Genomic DNA, 10,244 nt, shown 5'->3' with positions numbered 1-10,244 from the left:
CCCCTACCCCCAAATATAATCCACTCTGCAACCCTCATTGCATACTTCAATGGCATTCTTAAGTTTGACCTTTGTGAGTCCCATAAAAGAATGAGAAGAAAGGGTTGGAGTACTCAGCTTTAGGGCTGAAATGTGTACCCATGGGGGAAGATTGTCTAGTTTTGCAGCTGTTGCAGTGGTGAGTTTGATGACTATGACTTTAAAAAATCTTGTCCATGAGGAGAGTGCATTGTGTTGTCTCTGCTTCAAATATATCAAGTCTCTGGGTATAACAACTGAGTGTTGTCAATCTTTGAGGAAGGGCTGAAGTAAAAAGATGTTAATAAGTTTCTACAGAATAGTTAAAGAAAGGAGGGGTCTTATTAAGGTGTCAGAAATTGAAGATGGGCCTGTGGATAAATCAGAGGAGACTAGGGGACTAGGGTCTGCTGTATGCGTAGAATTTCAAAGGAGCTTAGAGGAAGTTGCTGCCTCACCCCCAAGCCTGAACAATTCCTGAGAAATCTGATAACATCTAAGTTATCCATATCAAACACCAGACCAGACAGTGGACCCTGATAAGGCTCTGAGCCTGATCACAATAGCCCAAACCCAATTTAATTAACACTCCAAATTCTGAGAAATACCTTCTTCCTTAGTCCTCCCCTATACCTCTATAAGAAGGACCCCCACCCTGCAAACTGCCCAGTTGCCGTTTTGACTCTCTCTGCATGCTGTGCCACCATGTCACTTGGCGTCCCTCTCAGACAGAGCAATAAAGGCCTGTTCTTTTCTTGGGACCAGTTTCTTTCTTTCTTTCTTCCTTTCTTCCTTTCTTTCTTTCTTTCTTTCTTTCTTTCTTTCTTTCTTTCTTTCTCTTTCTTTCTTTCTTTCTTTCTTTCTTTCTTTCTTATCTCTCTCTTTCTCCTCTCTCTTTCTTTTTCTTTCTTTCTTTCTTTCTTTCTTTCTTTCTTTCTTTCTTTCTTTCTTTCTTTCTTTCTTTCTTTCTCTCTTTCTTTCTCTCTTTCTCTCTTTCTCTTTCTTTCTTTCTTTCTCTCTTTCTCTCTTTCTTTCTCTCTCTCTCTCTCTCTCACTTTTTTTCTCTCTCTCTCTTTCTCTCTTTATTTCTCTCTTTCTCTCTCTCTTTCTTTCTTTCTTCCTCTCTCTCACCCTCAGACTCTTTTACTATCTAACAGGGTTGATATTGAGGTATTTTTTTTGGAAGTGAGTGAATCTTTAAAAGGGATAGGGTTAATAATTTTGTCCAATTTAAATATATTTGGGATGAAAGCTTAGTGATTCTTTAAGGATGTGATTCATTGCTCTAGCTTTCCAGAAGACTGAGAGTGACAGGAAATGCGAAAATGCCATCGGAACTGCAGGGTTGTAGCAAGATTTTGTTTGATTTGTGAAGTAGAAAGAGGCCTGCTATCTTATTACAATGAAGATGGCAGTCAGAATCTTTTTAAAGTGGAGTTACAGGAAGGAGAGGGGTTGTTGGGATGGCTTCATCTGAAGAGATGGTGGGTGAAGATTTTGTGGCTATTTGCTTAGGTGACATATGGCATTATTTGCCTAGGTAATATAACTGTTTGATGTCTACAACAGGGGAGGACCGAAGCTCCTTGGAATAAGAAGGCAGCCTCTAAGAGCAGCTTGATGAGATGTGCATTGAGGATTGAGGATTCCTTCTGAGTTGGGAAATAGAGCTGATGCTAGGTTTGCCCAAGTGTATGGATGAAATCATAGGACTATTTGGAATCTGTGTAAATATTAACTTTTTTTGATAGGATGAAAGCTCAGGTCAAAACTGTGGTTAGGTGATTTGAGGGTTTAGGGCTTCAACCTTGATGATAAAAAGGGTGTGTTGATGGTTATTTAGGAAGATGGCATGACCTGCAGACAGGAGAAGAGTGTGAAATATGGTGGAGCTGCCATTCATGAACCATTCAGGACTAGATGAGGTGAGTGTATCTAGTAGGTGGTGGCAGCAAGTGAGCATGAGATTGTGTGTCAAGGCACGAATGCATTTTTTAAGGAGAGAAGCACTTCTAGGTTTTCAGGTAGTCAAGTAGCAGGATTGAGGAAAAACTGCAGAGATGGAAGGTAACATCTGATTGGATGAGCTGGGAATGTAGAATTTGGATTTGTGAAGGACAGGTAGAAATTGAAGAGCCCCACAGGCTTAAGAGGTCACAGAGGGAGTGTGCATTCCATATTTGGGGCTTAGGGAAGGTGATTCAAGGAGCTTCAGGTATTAAGAAGACAGCTGTGACTAATAGTCATAGAGGGGTCAGGCTTGTTTGGACTGTTGGAAAAATACACTATAGGTAAAAAAGAATCAGAAGCAGTGTCGGTTAGGACGCCAAGGGCTGACCCTTGGAGCTATGGATAAACAAAGGAAAGCATTTATGAGGGTTTAGGAGAGAAAGAGCCGGGCTTTTTGAAGAATTTTGTGTTGTTGAGTGGGCTCTTTGATGGCAGGGTTATGCAAGGCTTAGACGGATATCTTTTCATAGCTTCTGGTAGATGTTTGGCAATGATAAAGTAGTTAAGAATCCAAAGCCTACAATAACTGGTGAGGCCTAGGAAGGAATGTGGTTGTCTCTTCATGTGGGGTAAAAGCACATCCTGTATGACCTGTTTCTGGTTATTGGGATTTGAAGCATGGTGGGGGTTAAAAAGAGTCCTAAGTATATAATCTGTTGTTGAGCTATCTGGTCCTTAGTCTCTGTGACTTGATATCTACTGGATGATAGGACATTTAGCACTTGCGTTGTGTGCATGTAGTTGTCAGCTGCTTTGGGGCTACATAGAAGGAGGTCATCAGCACCTTATATTAGAGTACAGGGTGTAAAATAAAGGGTAAGTAGGTCCTTTGGGGGGACTTGTCTAAATCAGGGTTTGGCTTTCTGAGACTTTATGGTATCATTGCCCAGGTCAGTTCAGTAGCAGTGTTTGTGGCAGGGTCTCCCCAAGTGAAGCCAAAGAGGTCTTGGGGGTCAAGGTGATGAGCAATGGTATAAAAAGCATCTTTGAAGTTTAGAACAGTGAAGAGAGTTCTTAGGGGATATCTGAGATAAGATATTTGGTGTGGAGATTTGGGACAACTGGATGTGTGAGAATTAATCTTTTGGAGATCTTGAATTAAATGAAAATATCTGGTGGAGGCAGTAGAACCTGGGTCCCATCAGTCTAGGCTGAGCAGGGGAAATTCAGGTGGATCAGAAGGACTGCGAGCAAAGGGGCACATCTCTTAGGGACAGAGTGTTTCTCAGTGTTCCTGTTGTTTGCATTATAGACAAGGTTTCCCTGGGGACCTTGGGCTTGGGCAGGCCCAGTGGCCTTCTAGGTCACAGTGATAACAGACCTTCAGAGGTACTTTTGCTGGCCTTTTGTTTTCCAGAGTTGACCACTGTTCTGGAAAGGGCTTTGGGCTTCTGTATATGGCTTTGGCTAGGAAGAGGTACTTGTTAGTGTGTCCTTGTTAGTTTTTCCTTGGATAATTTGACTGCTTCTTCTCTATTGTTAAAGACACAAAAGGCAATGTTGACACAGTAGAGACCTATTGTGGTGTTTGTGACCCCGGTCTAGTTTATTAAGAGTATGTCTAGTGCTGGGAGATGACTGTCTGCTGAATGTGAGGTAGAGAAAAATGAATCATTCATGAGATGCAGAAGCCAGATTAGTACATTTAACCATGGCTTCAGTGAATCTAGTTGGAAAGAGTGAAGGGTTTTCTGTAGGCCCCTGTGTAATTTCTCTGATTTTTGTTATAATTAATTTGTTTGTGGCTATTCTTTTCCATGCCTGCTAAGAGATGTGTAATCATGTGATCTTTGTAAAGGACTCCTGGCTTCCCAGGTTGGTATGTCTGATTTGGCTCCACATGAGGGATAGCAGTATATTGCTTGATGGGTCTTGCATAGGACTTTGTTCATATACTGTCTCTCACCTGCAGTGAGGGTGGCAGTGAGAATATAATACAGATCATTCCACATAACCTGGTAAATTTGTGTGAGGCAGAGAAACTCCTTATGGAACTTCTCAAAGTTTTCTGGGAAAGAACCAAGTTTGGCTTCTATTTAAAAGATATCTGCAATGGAAAATGGGACATGCACTTTTATAAGATCTTCTACCTCTGGAACCTTCTGAGGGGATGGAGTAAGGTGGTAGGAGGTTTTTGACTTAGTGGCCTGTAGGGAGGAGAGGGAGCAGTGTCTAGAGGAATCTGGAGGATTCTTAGAGGGAGTAGATGGGGTAGGAGGATGGGGGCGTTGGGAGTGGAGAAGCGGATTGTGGAGTGCCCAGATAAGGAGGGTGATTATCTGCAAAATAAGGATTTAGGGTAGAGGTCAGTGGTGATTGTAGGGCAGTTGGCAGGGGACTATTGAGTAACAGAATTTCTTAGGAAGTACAATTTTGACAGAGGGATGGCTGGCAAAGAAGGCTTGAAGGTAAGGGACCTCTGACCACTTGCTGTTTTGGTTAAGAAATTGTTTTGAGTCACTGAAGATGGTGGGTCCAAGGGACCCAAACTCAGGTTATTGTGTTTGGCTGTCCAATTTATAGAGTGTTCACTGGTGGCCTGGTGGCAAGAAGCTGAGCTGTAATCCCAAAGACATGTGCTTTGAGGCCACCACCTATGCTGAGAGAAAGATGGGCAATTTCCTCTTGTGCAATTAACTGCTTCTGAAAACTAACTGAAAGGTCAGCTATGGGTCAGTTTCAACTCTACAGCACACAACAACCCAAAGGTTTGTAGGTGAATAAGGTTTTGGGGTTTAATATCTTGAGAGAGTCTTAAATTGAAAAGATTTTTTTACAGGCAGCCTGGGGGCTGACTGGCGGGATTTTAGAGGATTGCAAATCCATGTTGTCTCTTGGTAGTAGGCTAGGACTAAGACCACGCAGGGCTACCCATCAGGCATCCCTGTAGGAAAGCTGAGGCTCCAAACAGTGGTCAGGTAAGTGATAAAGAAAATGGACATCTCCAAATTCTTTATCCACTTTGGTCCACTCTTTGTTCAGAACAAGAGGGATGACAGAGTGTCTCTAGTATCAGAGAGACTGAAAATCAAGTGTCATCATCTGGACTGTTTTGGTCCAGTGTGAAATACACTGAGAGAAGCAGCAAGAGAGTTGGAGGTGATGCATTCGTATAAGAGTCCTTCTAGAGAGGGCAAGAGAGAGCAGTCCCTCATGGCATAAGCTTGAATGAGATTCAAACGATTTGGCCACTATGCCTTATGAGGATAGGAGAGAACCCTTTAAAGTCACTTAGTTGAGCAGATTAGCATGCTTTGATGCTGGGGCCAAAGAACAGAGGGGTTCAAGAGCGAAAGACAAGACCAAAGGATCTTGGATTTTTTCTGGGATGAGCTGTAGCTGCCCTCTGCATCCAAGATTGCAGATGTTGGATAGAAAAAAGAGGAGCGAGAGGGGGGAGGGCAGGTGGGGGCAGGAAGAGAAGGAAAGAGCGAGAGAGAGGGAGGGAGAGAGATAGAGATAGAGAAAATCGGGTCTTTAGTAAGAAACAGGCCTTCATTAAGTAGGCTTGAAAGGGATGTCCTGTGACCATGTACAGAGAAGATCAGAAAGGCATGCAGGCAGGCAAAGACAGTTTCTTTTTTATAGAAGCTGTTAAGGAGATTTAGAGGGGATGGTAGTTTGCTTAGGGATTTGGGGGCAGGGGTCTCGTTAATATGTGATCAGCCCCAGGGATTTATCAGAATCTGAACATCTGTTTATCTTATCAGGATATGGACATTATCAATTTTCCCTAAGGAATGGTCAGACCTGGAAGGAAACATGGCATTCTTCCTCAAGCTGAAGTCTATGTCATTTCCTTACTTGGATTTTAGCACCAGAATGTAAGTTAAGATAAGACATAAAGGGAGGGTCACCGTAGATGTGACTTCTACAACTGAGCTAGCTTTAATAAGCAAAGCCAAAGAGGGGCTCAACTTGACTTCTACAACTGAGCTAGCTTTAATAAGCAAAGCCAAAGAGGGGCTCAACTTGACCAAGCAAGAAGAGCAAACGGGGGAAATGTGTGGGGGTATATAAACTGTGATTAGGTAGGAAAATAGCATGCAGGAAATTCCTCTGGGGGAGGAACTTTAGCCAGACCTCCTGTGAGGTCTTAGATAGACAGGGAATAGTCCTGTGAGTGTGGTATAACCTTCCGAGTGTGCCCTAACACCTTGTTGTTGTTGTTTTTATGTGCCGTCGAGTTGTTTGCCACTCATAGCGACCCTATGTACAACAGCCCTAAACTTTGCTCTGTCCTGTGCCAATCTCATTGCCTCTGACACACCCATCCCGATTACCCGTCACTGAATCAATCCACCTCATAGAGGGTCTTTTCCCCTCCTGTGCTGTCCCTCCACTCTGCCCAGAATGATGTCCCTCTCTAAAGACCTGTCTCTCATTACAACATGTCCAAAGTATGTCAGGCGAAGCCCCAGAATCCTTGCCTCCAAGGAGCAGCCTAGTTTAACCCCCTCTAGGATGAAGCTATTTGTTTTCTTGGCAGTCCATGGTACTCTTCTCCAGCACCACAGCTCAAAGGCATCAATTCTCCTTCTATCTTCCCTAGTCATTGTCCAACTCTCTGATGCATAACAAGTGATTGCAAAAACCATGGCCTGTATCAGGCGCACCTTAGTCTCCAGAGAGACACCGTTGCTCTTGAGTACTTTAGAGAGGTCCCTAACCGCAGTCTTTCCCATCGCAATACGTTTTTTTAATTTCCTGGCTACTGGTGCCAAGAGTGTTGACTATGGAGCTGAGCAAACTGAAGCTGTGAACAATCTCAATCTCTTCACCATCCATCCTGATGCTACCGATTGGTCCAGTGGTGAGAATTTTTGTCTTCTTGACATTGAGCCTCAGTCCATATTGAAGGCTGCAGTCCTTGACCCTCTGCAGTAAGTGCATGAGGTCCTCCTCAGTTTTAGCGAGCAGGGTTGTGTCATCTGCATAACGCAGATTGTTGATAGATCGTCCACCAATCCTAACGCCACGCTTCTCCTCATAGAGCCCAGCCTCTCGGATAATCTGCTCTACATACATGTTGAAAAGGTATGGAGACAGGACACATCCCTGGTGTACACCCTTCCCAATTTTGAACCATGCAGTGTTGCCCTGCTCTGTTCTGACGACTGCCTTTTGGTCCAAGTATAGATTTCGCATAGCATGATCAAATGTTCTGGGATTCCCATTCTTCTCAGAGTCAGCCACAGTTTGTTATGATCCAGGCAGTCAAATGCCTTTGTATAATCAATGAAACACAAATAGACATTCTTCTGGTATTCTCTGCTTTCAGCTAAGATCCATCTAACATCAGCAACAATATTTAGAGTATGTATTTTCAATATCCCATTGTTTTCCCCTCTATTCGAGTTGTGGTGCTAGCGAAGAGTCTTGAATATACCATGGCCTGCCAAGAAAAAAAAATAGGTCTGTTTTGGAGAGGATGAAGCCAAGTTTCTCCTTGGAGGCTAGTAGTTTGAAGCTCGCCTTCACTTACTTGGGGCACATGACCAGGAGAGATCAGTTCTTGGAAAAGGATATCATTCTCAAAAGAGTGGATGGATAGTGCAAGAGAGGGAGACCCCCAGATGAGATGGATTGATACAGTAACTGGGGCATTGAGGGTTGGTGTGTCAGAATTAGTGAGACTGATACAGGACATTGCAAATCACACAATGGCACGTAAAAACAATAACATACTATAACAGGTTTGGAAGTAGGAGTGGCATCTACTTCCTAAACAACATGCCTCTGACCTTTGATAAATGTCAATAGTTGTAGAGAGGCTTCAGGCCTTTTGTCCATAGGGTCACTATGAGTTGCGCTCAATTAAAAGGCAGTCAACAACAACAACAACAGCAATTTTAATACATGCTTCTTGTATTACATTTATAGGTTACAGCATACTAATAGTTAAATAATCAAAACAACAGACAGAGACCTAGAGAAAAAGCAAACAAAAACTGCAAGAACAAATATGTGTAAGCATCACACAGAAATGAATTGCTATATTTAGTTCTTTATGTATTTATCCTACCCTACCCCTAGTTTCAGCAGCATCTTGCAGCTGGAAGTGTTGATTGGAGGGCAATTGTCTCCTATGAATTTTACCAGTGTTCCACAATTACCGAAGTTCCTGGGCTGAGGAGGATTCCTGCTGAGAAAATTTATAGTGTTCAATAGTCCTCAAAATTTCTCATTTGTTACCCAGGGTGAAATGGAGAGGTAGCCTTGGGAGGTGGGTAGGGGGTGGGGATTGAGTGCATGATGATTTCAAATGCCAGTTTGAAGCTTGCAACACAGAGGGGCATCAGTTTAAATTTTTGTCAAGGCTGAACTACCAGTGGGATGTGATTTCCCCCCTCCCCTCAGATATACAGTGTCACCTTAATTTGGAATCTGGTACAATAGCTTCTTTCTCTGTAAAATGAAGACAATAATACCTGCTTTCTTAATTCATGGAGCTCTTTAACATGTGTCACAAATTTTTAAAGAGCTGGTAAAGTCTGTAGTATAAACATATATGATCAATTTCTATCATTTTCAGTATTATATTTTTTTATAAATCAGTGAACTTTCCGTTAAGGTAGTAAACATTGTCCAGACCAAGGAGGGCTAGTGGCACAGTGGTGAAAATCCAGGGTTGCCAGTTGGAAAGTTAGTGATAGGAATCAAGCAACCATATCTAAAGAGAAAGATTTAGCAGACTATTCCTGTAAAGAATTAAAGCTTTGGAAATCCTGTTAGACTCACAATCAGGGCATGAATTGATGAGATAAAATCAGATGAAGTTCATGTTGGAAGCCGATGAAAGGCAAATTTAAACAAAATGGCCAAGACCAAGCCCTACACAATCAAAACCAGGGAATAAATAACATTAAACAAAAAATGCCTTGTAAGCTTGAAGTAGGGAGCTCTAGTGGGCTCCACACAAAACCAGAGTGTGGGTTTCACCTTTTATCTTCCTAACTCAGCATCTGGAACCTGATGGCTTCACACACAACAGGATCTGAGACCATCTTCTAATATTCCTGATCAGGTAGCTCCCATTCTCCCAGAATTTCACCAGCTTCAGCTTTGGTTTTGTTAACAAAAAGGCATTATTGTTATAGTCAGTTATATTCATTATTGTTACATTCAGTCCCAGGTCTACCTCAGACCCTTAAGCCTGTAGCTCTCAGGTAATATAAACATCAGTGTACCAGATCTAGAGGAAACCTAGCCCTCACCTTGGAAATGATCATATTGTAACAGCAATGTCGTGCAAAAGGAAGAACAGAGACACTATGTCACAAAACAACAGAATCTCAGGGGCAAGGACATTTCCCCAGTACTGTCTCAGACAAAAATCTTTTCCTGAAGCTGGTACATGGGATTTCGACTTTCATCCCCCTGAAGGTGACACAGGCATCAGCATGAGAGACCAGCAGTTGTGCGAGGCACAGACATTACAGAAGTGACTTGTGGCCTAAGCCATCGTATCAAGGGGTGGCTGGGGGAGGGAGGTGCTGGATGCAAGAGATGCTAATGTAGCAGAGAAAGAGAAGAGAAAAGGCACATTGGAAGAGGGGAAACAATGAATGTATTGGTTATTTCTGTAAGGGGAAATGTCTTTCATCTGCTTCTTTGGATAACAGACCATCAAAAACCTTATGTACAATAAAGCACAATTAGAGCAGACTGATAGATGTGACAACTGAATCTGAGGCCTCAAATTTGGAAACACAAAGGAAAAGGAACACTTGTAAGCAAAAAATAATGATTAGAATGTGAAATGTGAGAAGCATGAATGTAGGAACACTGGACATCATTAAGAAAGAAATGAACTGCCCAAATACTGACATATTAGGTATTGGCAAAATGAGATAGATTGGCTGGCAAAAGGCATTTTGTATCACACAATCATCTGATATACTAATCTGGAGATCAAAAGGTAAGAAAAAAAAAAAAAACCCTGAGTCACTTTCAAAGTTAAAAAGGTCATTCCTAGATTCATCTTGAAATATAATATTGTGAGTGACAGGATAATATCCATACACATTGAAAGAAAACCTATTAATACCATAATTGTTCAAATTTACACATCAACAGCTAGAGACAAAGAGGAGGAAATAGATTATTTCTACCAACTTTTTTTTTATTATTAACTTTTATTAGTTTTAATGAACATTTACATGGATTTTGGGTTTTCATTCCTTCATTGCTGCATCATTCTCTCTACCCTCCTC

The sequence above is a fragment of the Elephantulus edwardii genome, unplaced genomic scaffold, assembly GCF_000299155.1.
Source record: "Elephantulus edwardii isolate Elephantulus edwardi_28Jun2011 unplaced genomic scaffold, EleEdw1.0 scaffold00160, whole genome shotgun sequence".
Lineage (NCBI taxonomy): Eukaryota > Metazoa > Chordata > Mammalia > Macroscelidea > Macroscelididae > Elephantulus > Elephantulus edwardii.
Note: the sequence above shows the minus strand (reverse complement) of the source record.